The 11676-nt window shown below is 33.2% G+C and overlaps 2 long non-coding RNA genes across 2 annotated transcripts in view; both read left to right on the top strand.

Moving 5' to 3' along the window:
- Nucleotides 1-3704, top strand: part of LOC127745416 (uncharacterized) — a 9728-nt gene extending 6024 nt beyond the window's left edge. The window contains exon 4 of the long non-coding RNA XR_008006614.1: nt 3565-3704. This is a non-coding gene — a long non-coding RNA (uncharacterized LOC127745416). The remainder of the gene's footprint in view (nt 1-3564) is intronic.
- Nucleotides 2599-3554, top strand: LOC127745417 (uncharacterized). The gene is made up of 3 exons (XR_008006615.1): nt 2599-2721; nt 3277-3330; nt 3408-3554. It is a non-coding gene; the product is annotated as an uncharacterized LOC127745417 (long non-coding RNA).
- Nucleotides 3705-11676: the final 7972 nt, after the last annotated feature.

The following is an 11676-nucleotide window of genomic DNA, read 5'->3' as shown; positions in this document are numbered from 1 at the left end:
AGAGGACGGGATTGTAGCCACTGACAACGGTGATGCCCAACATACAGCTTGCCATGGAAAGGAGTAAGAAGGATTGGATGAAGACAGTAGGAAAGCAGAGAGACGGAAGGGACAAAGCATCTCCATACGTTTATCTGAAATTCTCACCAATGAATTACATAAGTATCTCTATCCTTATTTTATGTTTTATTCATCTTTTAATCATTAATCCTCCATAACCATTTGAATCCGCCTGACTGAGATTTACAAGATGACCATAGCTTGCTTCATACCAACAATCTCCGTGGGATCGACCCTTACTCGCGTAAGGTTTATTACTTGGACGACCCAGTGCACTTGCTGGTTAGTTGTGCGAAGTTGTGATAAAGAGTTGAGATTGCAATTGAGCGTACCATGTTGATGGCGCCATTGATGACTAAAATTTCGTGCACCACAGAACACCTGCGAACAGTGCTACAAATTTTGAAGGATAGGAAGTTGTATGCCAAGCTATCCAAGTGTGAGTTTTGGAAGTCTGAGGTAAAATTTCTTGGTCATGTGGTGAGTAAGCGAGGAATAGCAGTGGATCCTGCTAAGGTTGAGGCAGTGATGAATTGGGATCGGCCAACTTTAGTGACGGAAATTAGGAGTTTCTTAGGCTTGGCGGGTTATTATCGGAGGTTCATTAAAGGGTTTTCACAGCTCGCTTTACCCTTGACTAAGTTGACCAGGAAGGATGTTCCTTTTGTGTGGACTCCTGAGTGCGAGGAGAGTTTCCTTTCCTTAAAGCAGAGATTGACTACCGCCCCTGTATTAGTGTTGCCTGAGCCGAGAGAACCATTCGAGGTGTACTGTGATGCATCCTTGAAAGGTTTAAGATGCGTGTTGATGCAGCATCATAAGGTTGTAGCTTATGCCTCACGTCAGTTAAAGCCACATGAAAGAAACTATCCAACTCATGATTTGGAACTTGCAGCCATTGTCTTTGCCTTGAAGATTTGGAGGCATTATCTTTATGGATTGAAATTTCAAGTCTTCTCAGACCATAAAAGTCTAAAGTACCTATTTGAGAAAAAAAAGACTTGAATATGCGTCAGAGGAGGTGGATAGAACTCCTGAAGGATTATGACTTCGAGCTAAACTATCATCCGGGAAAGGCGAATGTAGTGGCAGATGCCTTGAGTAGGAAATCCCTATGTGCTGCTTGGATGATGCTAAGAGAGGAAGAGTTTTTGAGAGCCTTCCAAGGATTGAAACTGGGAATCAGAGAGGAGTTTGGGACTTTATGCCTAAGCCAGTTACAGATCTCAAGTGACTTCAAGGCCGAACTGATAAGGGCTCATCAGAATGACAAAGAATTGTATAAGATTTTGCCGGTGATTGAGAGAGGCAAGCAATGGAGAGTGTCAGAAGATAAAGATGAGTTATGGAGGTTCAAGGGCCGGATAATCGTGCCAGATGTCGGGAATTTGCGACAGAGCATATTGGAGGAAGCTCATAGGAGTGGGTTCTCCATTCATCCTGAAAGCACTAAGATGTACCAAGACTTAAAAACGATGTTTTGGTGGCTAGAAATGAAAAATGATGTGGCGTTACATGTTTCCAAATGCCTAACTTGTCAAAAAGTCAAGATTGAACACCAAAGACCAGCAGGAACCCTTCAACCTTTGAAAATCCCACAGTGGAAATGGGAGAGCATTGCTATAGATTTTGTATTGGGCTTACCAAGGACTCACACAGGTTGTGATGCCATTTGGGTGGTTATAGACCGATTGACCAAGTCAGCTCATTTTCTGCCTATTCGGATAAGTTGTTCTATGGAGAAGTTAGCACGCATATACATAAAGGAGATTGTGAGGTTACATGGCGTACCTTCCACCATTGTGTCAGATAGAGATCCTCGCTTTACATCACGGTTCTGGGGTGCTTTTCAGTGAGCTTTTGGCACTTAATTAAGCCTAAGAACTGCCTATCATCCTCAGACAGATGGCCAATCAGAAAGAACAATTCAAACCTTGGAAGACATGCTAAGAGCTTGTATTTTGGATCAACCGACGAGCTGGGATTGATATATGCCTCTGGTAGAATTTGCTTATAACAAAAGCTATCATGCAAGTATTGGAATGGCTCCATATGATGCTTTATATAGAAGAAAATGCCAGTCTCTATTATGTTGGTACGAAGCAGGAGAAAAGAGCTTGATAGGACCAGAAATAGTAAATGAAACCACTGCGCAAATAAAGAGAATTCGGAGTCGAATGCTTGAAGCTCAAAGTCGTCAGAAGAGCTATGCTGACCAAAGATGGAAGCCCTTTGAATTCGAGGAAGGAGAACACATCTTCTTGAAGGTTACTCCGACCACTGGAATAGGGAGTTCCATCAAAACCAAGAAGTTAAATCCCCGTTACATTGGGCCATTCGAAATCCTGAAGAGAATTGGACCAGTGGCGTATAAGATTGCGTTACCACCACATCTTTCGAACCTGCATGACGTGTTCCACATGTCGCAGCTTCGTAAATACACTTTTGATCCTAGTCATGTCCTAGAGCCGAAATTAGTCCAAGTGAGAGAAGACCTTACGCTTCCAGTAACTCCGGTTAGGATTGATGATACCAGCACCAAACGTCTCTGCGGAAAGGAAGTTTCTTTGGTGAAAGTAGCTTGGAGTCAGGCTGGTATTGAAGAACATACCTGGGAGCTTGAATCAGAGATGCGAAAGGACTACCCACACCTCTTTTCAGGTAACTCACTCTGAATTTTGAGGACAAAATTCTTAATTAGGTGGGTAGGATGTAACCCCGCTAAAATTGGTAAATTATTAGCTAATAAATTGAATTTCTATTAGGAAAGCTAAAAATACAAAACTAATATCAAAATAGGATAGAGCTCGTCGAAACAAAAATTTTGATACCAATTTCAAAAATTTGGCCCAGAATCGAACCGAAAGGGCCAAACCAGTTGAACCGGGGTCCAAACCGGGCCCGTTGGTTCAACCGGACCCATAACATAAATGAAGCAGCAGCTTCATCTTCTCCATTTCACAAAAGCAATGAAACATACAGCAAGGGGGGAGGAGAAGAAACCTAACCCTCACCTTTCCTTCTCACCACCATAACTCCTCCGTACGGGCTCCGATTGCCACACCGTTTGCGACCACGCGCTTAGCGCGTTGAGCTCTACCTTTCTATCTGAACAATTTCACTGGAAAGCCTCCTATTAAGTTCAGAATTCATATCCTTCTTTCGTTGGTAAACTTGAAAACCTATGGTGAATCTTGTCCAATTTCTATGTTCTAGGTTCAAGTTAGCTTCCGGAACTTGTGGGCTCAAGCTATTGAGCATATGGGTATGGTAAGAACACCCTAACCCTAGCTCAATCTTATTTTTGGTAAGAGAAAACTGAATTGGAACATATATATGTGTATTAGGTGTAGTTTAAGAGGGTGTTTATGCATTGGACTTGAATTTAGATTACTTAGAGCTTTGTTGGTGACAAGGCTTGCTTTGGGGCTGTTTGATTGAGCTTGGAGGGGCTGTGATTTTGTGTTGAGAGGATGTCTTGGGTGAATTAAGTGATCGGCTAAGGTATGGTTTAAGTTTCGCACGTTTAATATTTACGGTGTTGTGAAAACTTAGGTTAGAGGAACCATAGGATAAGTTGAATTGTTTGTTGTATTTAATGATTAGCCTTGTAATGTTGTTGGAATAGATTTGTTGGTGGATATATATTGGAAGTATGAGGTGTGAAAGTTATTAATGGTGTGCTCTTATATTTATTTATGATGGATTAGGATTGGTGTTTGTTAATAAGGATGTAGAGTTGTGTTGTGGTGGTATTGCAGGTATTGCATATGCTGTAACTAATTATGTAATTATCGGAATTGCATGAGACTAAGTTTGGGATAAACTTGGGAATATAAGGAACTAAACTGGAAAATTTGCAACCTTTTCATTAAATATACAATTTATTGCAATTTTTTAAAGTTAGGTTGTTAAATCTGCCCTACAGCAGAAAAGGTCAAACAGGGCAGCAACTTGTTTGTCTTGCTGTGACTTCTACGAGTTGAGTTTTGGAGCAAAACCAATTTTGTTATAAAATTTGATTAACTTGGTGTATCTCTATAAAACTTCAAAATTTTAAGAGTTTAGGATTGGGAGTTGTGAATTTTTGAATATTGGTGGTCAAAGCTGAAAAGAAACAGATTTCAGCAAGCTATGCATCAACTTCCAATGCTTGTAACTCTTAGAATTGAATAGCAATTGGGTTGCAACCAAGACACACTTGTTTCTGGATGAGCTAGGAGTTTCCAAACCAAAATTTAGCTTAATTGGAGTTATATAATAAAAGTTATTCAAATTGAAAGGCACTAAGCTTGTTGGTTTCTAAAACAGATTTTGACTCATTTTTACTTAACTTCCAGGTAATGTAACTTCATTAAAAATGGTATTAACTCAGAACCATTTGAGAAAGAAACCTAGATGAGTAGAGTTTAACTATATTAACTTTTAAAGTCATTGGATTTAACTTGGATTTTATATTGAATTTTGAATATCACATGTTGCTGCAATTTTTATGGTTTTATGCACTGCAGAGCAGTCACAGTTTTTTCTTTATTCCTGAGGCTAGAAATATCAGAAAATTAATATCTTTAGTTTGTTAGAAAGCTTATTTCAAGGTGAACGCCTGGACATAAAGTTTGTGCAATTCCGAGTTCATTTGTTATATTAAAAACAGAAAAGCAAATAGAGTGTCGAGGATGTCTTACTGATAGACATGGGTTCGAGAAGTTAAGTTTAATCTTCATGTGATGTGATTGATTTAATGTTAAAGTTGGGTTGATTTCAAGATTATTCGATATTAAGAAGGTTGAAAAGAGTTTGATAAATAGTTTGGTCAGGACCCGGAAAGGGTAATCAAGATGAATTATAGGGGGATGATGATGAAAAATATGAAAGGGAGGTTGTTAATAAAAAGAGTTAACATGCCATGGCTTGATGAATGATTAAATAATGATTATGACTATGAAATGGCTTATGAATGATGATATCTGAGATACGAGTTTCCCTGGGTGAAAACCGTGGCTCGCCACCACGTGTTCCAAGTTGATTCTCGATACTCTGTTAACCCTACATCGTAACGGTGACCGGGCACGTATAAATTCCCACGTATGGATAACCCCCACTGAGTGATTTATATGATGATTGAATGTGAACTCTATGCATAGACTCTTGGGGATGCACGACGGGGGACAGTCTAAGGTTTTCGGACTTGTCAGGTTGACTGGATAACCGACAGATGGGCCCCATCAACCATAGGACAGGCATGCATTATATGCATTTATTTGTTTTGATTGATATGCATTTTCTTGGTATGCCCAGTTGATATATATCACCTGCTATCTGTTATACTTGCTATTTGTACTATTTGCTCATTACTTGTGCGTGAACTTGTTTGGTTGCTGGTTTCTGTTGCATTATGATTGATGGAGGAAAAGGAGGAAATGGAGAAATGGTTTGTTGTTAGATTAGAATTGAAATTGAGTAAGTTAGATAGATTTAGAATACCTACCCTGTTTATAGCTTCTGTTTAGTATTAAGTTGGATAATTGTATAACGGAGTTCTAGGATTGCCTATGGCATTCTCAGGACCTTATTTATTATGCGTGTGGCACTTTTACCATGCTGAGAACCTCCGGTTCTCATTCCATATTGTATTGTTGTTTTTCAGATGCAGGTCGAGAGGCTCCTAGCTAGGCGTCTGGATTTTGGGAAGCGAAGTAGTCCTTGGGTATATTTTGGTTTCTGGTTGTATATATGTATATATATGTCTAGCTTACTCTCCAAGTAACTTATGTTTGCTGCTCCTCTTAGAGGTTGAGGGAGAGTCAGGAGTTTACTTTGATATTTTGATGTATTTTGGGGATATCTATATATGTTTATATGTATATATACATCTTCCGGCCAGTCTTAGCTTAGCAGGCTGAGTCAGGGGGTTAGTTAAGCTGTTTTCTTGGCTTTTCCTTATTCTTTTGCCAATTCCTATCGTGTTCCTATTAGGTTTCTTAGCACGTAAGTAATCCTATTCCTTGAGCGTTGCGCTTTTCATTTTATGACTTTTGTTTACCCGTTTATTTCAAGGCTCCTAGTATGTTATTTCTTTCAGTATTATATGTATATTTTTACTGTTTAGAGCTTTGAAATACCACACTACCTCTGTTCTATGACTTAAGCGTAAAACACTATGTAGTAGGGTGTTACAGTGTGCATCAAGTGAGAAATTGGTAACTCCTTCATTTAGCATGCAATGTATTTCTTGTGATGTCTAGTACCCACTTCGTGAGCACCTTAAAAAAGTTGGTGTGCATATCTATTTTGCTAGCGTAAATATAAAGTGGACAATATTGAATATTATTTTTGAATTATGAAAATAAATTTTAAATTATTGAAATTAAATTTAGATACGCATAGATGTAATATTTATATTTTTACATAAAATAGGATTATGTGTGTAATTTTCACTAACCGTTAATTTTATCTTTTGTCTACTGATATGTTATTTTATGTTTTTCTGAAACATATAATTGTGTCTTTAATTTATCTTGCCATCATCTTCTTTCTCTTAGTTTTTTTTACGGACCAATCAACCCTAACCATGGTGTGTACAAACCCTTCGTTCCAACACGTGGTGTCAGGAGTGAGGATAAAAGATTCAGAAACGTCTGGAAGTGTCTTCCACCATTAGATTTTATAGTTAGATCGTGGCCATTTTTGTGTCATGGATGGGATCAAACGAAACTTGCATTTTAGTATTATTCCATTCGGACCTCCATGCTCGGGTTGTGTATAGATACATCAACGCAGATGTAGCGGCGGATTTTACCATTGATGACTGGCTTTAACGCCGAAAGCAATCTCCCTATTGTAGGGGGCAGGTAACAAATCTTGTGCAGATTTCATCTTCTGCAAAAATGGCGTGCTATGTCCTTCTAGAATAAGGCAGCAATGGGAAGCACGTGTGGAATGGAAGTTTTGAAAGCATTCGGTTGCGAATTGTTTTTTTTTTTTCTTTTTTGATTTCTTATTTTATTTTTAACAAAAACAAATTTTATGTTTAACTTTTCACATTATAAAAATTTCAACTATTTTTTAAAAAAGAAGATAGATTTTCAAATATAGAAAATACTAAAAATATGTTTGGTTGATTTGTTTTAAAAATATATTTTAAATATTTTAGAATCACAAAATATATTTTTATTAAGCATATGATTTTTGGTATTTAAATTTTTTTAAATTAATAATTAATTTTTATATACGATTAACATGAAATAAATTACTGTATTATCATGCAAATTTAAAAAATTTGGTATGTTATATATATATATATAGTTGGTTTTTTTTCATGGCATTCTATAAAAGTAAACAAAAAATATTGAAAAAATAATAAATTCATTTTGTTGTTGATTCTTTAGATTTACTTTCGAATGAATTAATCATTTAGTATTACAATTTTTTCATCATATTAACACATTTTTTTAACAAAAAATTTATTAACAAAATAATAAATGAACAAATGTTAAAGGTAAGGAAATAAAATTTAAAATAAGAATCCAAGTTTGTTGTTGATATTTTTAAATTTTCACCGTATTCTTTTAAATTTAATTACAGATACTTTTATGAATGATTGTTGATTTAAAACATCATTTTCATTGCTAAATTATTTCTTTAAATGATATGGTATTACTTTTAACAAATTGCTGGGTAAAGGAATTTAATAAATACATGTTAAATCAGAAAATAAGAAAGGTAGAACTAAATAAAAGAAAGAAACTAACACATATTGAAAAATCAATTTAGATAAATGACTTAATTAAGTTAACACGTGATTTGGTGTTTTAAAATTATATGGAGTTTTAAGGGAGTTTTATTAAGAAAAAAAGAAGAAGTTTGTTTATGTAATTTTAGTGCTTCATAATTAAGAAGAAAGCGGAAAAAAATATATTAAATTCTGTTTGGGTTAAATATCTTTTTCATTTTGTTATCTTTATTTGAGTTTACCTTACTTTTGAGTTGATGTTAAATGATTATAAGTAGAAAAAATTTTAAAAGAATAAAAAAAATAAAAATATTATTTTAAGCTTAAGCTTAAGCTTAAAAGATAGAATATTTTTTCGGATAAATAACATTAATAAATCAAGTAGGATTTAGTGTTATCAAAAAGTCCCAAATAAAAAAAGTTATGAGTACATGTCCCATGCACAAATTTGTTGCAAAAATTTACATAAATTGAATTGACCAAATTCGATTTAGCTTCTTTGGTGCTAAATTGAATCAGTATGATTCAAAGTAGAAGTAGCAAATCCAGATGGGTATCTTCGATTTATGAAGGCATGAAATTCAATACAATGTAAATCGAATTAGTCTGGTTCAATTTAATACTATACGACATACACATAGTAAATCGACAAAGCAGCTTAAAAGTAATAAATACAACTAACTTAAAAGTAGTAAATGTCAATATGCTGTGTAAGTAATAAGTCAAATCAACTTGGTTCGGTTTACCGTGTATATGCTGCTTAATACTACAGATTAATTCGACTAAGTAGGTGACCAAGCTAAATCGAAACAACGTCATTTGATTTACGTTGTATTGAATTTAATTCATTCATAATATATATCCTAATTAAGGATGAGTTTGGCTTACGAGTCGATCCATTAATAATCGAGCCTATTTTCAAAATTGAAGCTGGGGACACCAGAAGCTCACGTCTGAGTTAATTAACAAGAATATAATGTATAATTCTATATCAATAAATTATAACTTAGACATAAAAAAAATAAAAAAAATTTAATTTTATATATTATTTATCTATCAATTATAAATTTTTGTATTCATGCCCTGTATTAGGATTATATAAAAAAATGACTACAAAATTCGTAATAATTAACAATATTAACATATAAATGCGTCTTTGTCATTGTCTTCTGTCATAAACAATTTAAGTAGATTTATGCGTTGTATTTCATCTTCCATTCAACCTACCATCAATACATTAAATACATATAAGATCTGTATAATAACCGTGACCTATGAACCAAAAATTTTTTTAAAAGTCGGGACAAAAATACACTAAAATGATTTTTTGTTGAACATTCAATATATTAATTTTTGGGCACGTTACCTAAATAAATTAAAATGCAACTAAAATAGCTCAGTTACAATTTTTATTATTAAGTTTGTATTTAACATTGTATGTGGTATGAAATCTCAGTTTTAATTCTATTTTTTTTACATATAGTTTTGGTTTTATATAGTTTGCAATGTTTTCTAATAATAAAAGAAGTTCTAGACCCCAACCAAAAAATAGATGACACACATTTCACATTTATTTTCTATTTTCACCAACTATATCATACGTAATAGAACACTAAACACTAACTATACAATAAATTTTTTCACCAACCATATCCTATATAACAAAATATTTTTACTTTATATTAATTTTTTTAAGCTACCAATTTATGTGAAATGAATCCTTAATCATCATTTAATTAAGATAATTAAGTTTAAAATACAATTTTATTATTCTCTCTCTTTGATATAGTACAATAATTACACTTCAAATATAAATTAATTGTATTTTATTATATCTAAGAAATAATAAAATTAATTTATACTTTATTATAGCAGACTATTTCTTATATATAATAATATACAGAAAATTTATATTTAAAGTGCAATTATTGTACTATATCATAGAAGAAACAATAAAATTGTATTTTAAACTTAATTATCTCAATTAAATGAGGATTCATGATTTGTTTCACGTATACAGGTAGTGTAAAAAAATTAACATAAAATAAAATATTTTATTGTGTAGGATATGATAGGTAAAAAAATGATTGTATAGTTAGTATTTAGTATTTTATTGTATATGATATGGTAGGTGAAAAGAGAAAACGAATGTAAAATGTGTCTCACATATATTGTGTTAGGGTCTAGCACTTGCTGTAGTATAAAAAAATAGCAAACTATATAAAAATAAAATCATATGTGAAAAAGAATAAAATTAAAATTAGAATTTCATACCACATACAATGTTAAATACAAATTTAATAATAAAGATAGAGTGATAAAATATTAAAAAATAAACCGTATTATAAATGGTTTTATTTTGATTAAAAAATCGTATGAACTTTTTAAATAGTCTTATTTTGATATAGCAATCAAATCAATATTTTTTATTTTTTATTTTGCTATATTAAGATATAAGAAATTATATAGTACTTGATAGGACAAAAGATGTTAATTATTTAATTTGGAGCTCATATCGTAAAAATAGAAAACTCTCCTTACTCTCTATTGCGAAGAATGGCACTCAACGACTTTATATTTGTCCTCCATCGCTACACCCCGTACCAATTTACATAGAATTGTGAAATCGTTTATTCAAGTTAGTAGTTACAGAAAGTTGTAATTAAGTAATTTTAGTTACATTTCAATTTATTTAGGTAACTTACTCTTAATTTTTTGAAGGAGCAAAAACAAATTTATAATATAAAGAACAAATTTAATAATTTTACTTATATTTATAATAATGACGTAAAACATTTAAAACAGAGCATGTAAATTACAATTCGAGTAAGAAGTTAACACAATTTTTAAGTAATTTCAATCAATATCAGTAAGTTATTTTAAATTTATTCTATTAATGTTAGAATTTTAACTCCGATTGTCTAAAATATGAGGATGTGCATAACTAAGAGTGAGTTTCACTTATATTAGAAAACTAAGCATAAATTTAGTAATTAACTAATGGACTAATGTTAAAAAGAAGAGAATGTGATAACATATTATTTATTGAGACGAATAAAAGTATGTCTTAATAATAATCTTAAGGAATCTGTTATTATACGAAGGAGTTACAATACCACATGAGATTTAGTTTTTCCATATATTATTGTAAAATAAAATTTAGATTTACATATACCAATCGAATAAGTTTCTTTGCAACTATAACAGAGGCTAAAAAATATTAAATAGCTTGATTTTTTATGTAATACACTGTTGGAAAAAATTTGCGCCACTGATTTTGTTTTAACTTTTACAAATAGCCAAGGTTTTCCAAGTAAAGGGCTTGATGGTATCTATTGAATTGATGTATGGCTTGCCCTGACCACGATAAAATCTTTTGTAGCTTTTGAAACACAACATTCAAACTGGAAAAGGGTGGAGGAATTAACATTTGCCGGGTCTAGTGGGCACGGAGCAACCTAAAGCGAGTGCACATCGGATCATAGTCATCACGCCCTCTCTGTGGGCCATACTCTGTCGTACACGTTGGTGCACGAAATTGTGATCAATACTTTTCACAACACAAATAATCCCCGGTGATGAATCCAAAAACTTGGTGTTCAATACCATGGCATAAACACAACTTCGCACAACTAACCAGCAAGTGTACTGGGTCGTCCAAGTAATAAACCTTACGCGAGTAAGGGTCGATCCCACAGAGATTGTTGGTATGAAGCAAGCTATGGTCACCTTGTAAATCTTAGTCAGGCAGACTCAAATGGATATGAATGATGATATACGAATAAAACATAAAGATAAAGATAGAGATACTTATGTAATTCATTGGTAGGAATTTCAGATAAGCGTATGAAGATGCTTGTCCCTTCCGTCTCTCTGCTTTCCTA

The sequence above is a fragment of the Arachis duranensis genome, chromosome 3 (assembly GCF_000817695.3).
Source record: "Arachis duranensis cultivar V14167 chromosome 3, aradu.V14167.gnm2.J7QH, whole genome shotgun sequence".
Classification (NCBI taxonomy): domain Eukaryota; kingdom Viridiplantae; phylum Streptophyta; class Magnoliopsida; order Fabales; family Fabaceae; genus Arachis; species Arachis duranensis.
The sequence above is the reverse complement of the archived record's forward strand: the minus strand, read 5'-3'. Positions and strand labels throughout refer to the sequence as shown.